We start from the raw sequence: 1,509 nt of genomic DNA on the forward strand, positions 1-1,509 counted from the left end.
AGAGCTTGGTGGGTATCATTTATATCGCTAATGTCGTTCTTTAACCATGGAGCAGGAGGACGTCTGACGGTTCGTGTTACGTAGGGAGCCAACGCATCAGTGCTGCTTTTACTTATTTTTGCTTCCGTGAGAATAGTTACTTGATTGTTTACATTATCTGTCGATAAAATATCTAATAGAGCCATTTCTTTAGACAAGTTAAGCTCGCAGAAAGATTAAGGGTCATAGTGTTTGAAATCGCGAAAAGTTTTTATTACCGGCGGTCGCTTTGTTTTCATTATATTTAACGTCATCGTGATAAGTTCATGGTCATCGAATTGGAGAATGAGATCTGCTAGTTATTATTAAATCTAAGAAAGAAGAGGTGTTTTCTGTATTTCGTGTAGGTTTATCTATTATTTGTTCGAATTTATTTTTCTTAATTATCTTAGCTAACTTAGCATTAGATTTTGTTACATCATCATTTAGGTCACCTAAGATAAAAAACGGTTTTTTTTTTTTTTAAAGACATTTCTCTAAAAACCTTTTCAATGTATTTAAAATATTCCGAGGTAGCATGCGAGTGTCTACAGATAGCGCCAATATTGAAGGAAGAAGGATGTTGCTTTGTACGGTAACCCAGACATCTTCTACGGCAGTATTGTTAACTGCTGTAGTAGATATCCTGTTTGACTTCAGTGTATCCCGTACATATATACATACTCCTCCTCTTCCTCGCCGTGCACCACATCTATAAACTTAAAAATCTGGAATATTGATGAAATTACTAACCATTTCCTGGTGAAGCCATGTTTCAGTTATGTCTATGTCTAGGATTATCTCTTCGACTAGCTTTTTAATTTCTTCAAAATGTCCGAGGAGAGACTGAACATTAATGTGCTCTAATTTTATGACATTACGCGATCTAGTCACTGGTAACGCTGACGACGTTCCTTGTCAAACACTCTGATCGCGCTTGTACTTGTTTTTGTTTAAGAACACCTTAACATTGTCGGCAAAAGCATCATAGTACATAAATAGCTCGGGCTTTATGTCCTTTCCCCTTACTGACACCTTGAAGCTGTTGTAGCAGTCGTGTGTCATCACTGTCTTATGGCTTTTACACTTGAAATGTTTTGAACCTTTTCTGATAAGTGTTGTTCTACGTCCTCCTCGTCTGGGTGACAACTGGTGATGTAAAGGTAGACTGTGTCTGGACGATCTGGTTCCTTTAACGGCTTTGGTTTTCTCTGTCCTTTTTTTCAATGTTTTTTATAAGACTTTGGTGTAACCGTCTTCATCAACATCTTGTGTTCGATTTCATAGAGATAGAGAGAGAGAGAGAGAGAGAGAGAGAGAGAGAGAGAGAGAGAGAGAGAGAGAGAGAGAGAGAGAGAGAGAGAGAGAGAGAGAGAGAGAGAGAGAGAGAGAGAGAGAGAGAGAGAGAGAGAGAGAGAGAGAGAGAGAGAGAGAGAGAGAGAGAGAGAGAGATGCCCATCTTGCAAAAAGGAAATGAGTTTTCAAGGAGGA

This window comes from Penaeus chinensis, chromosome 23, assembly GCF_019202785.1.
Source record: "Penaeus chinensis breed Huanghai No. 1 chromosome 23, ASM1920278v2, whole genome shotgun sequence".
Lineage (NCBI taxonomy): Eukaryota > Metazoa > Arthropoda > Malacostraca > Decapoda > Penaeidae > Penaeus > Penaeus chinensis.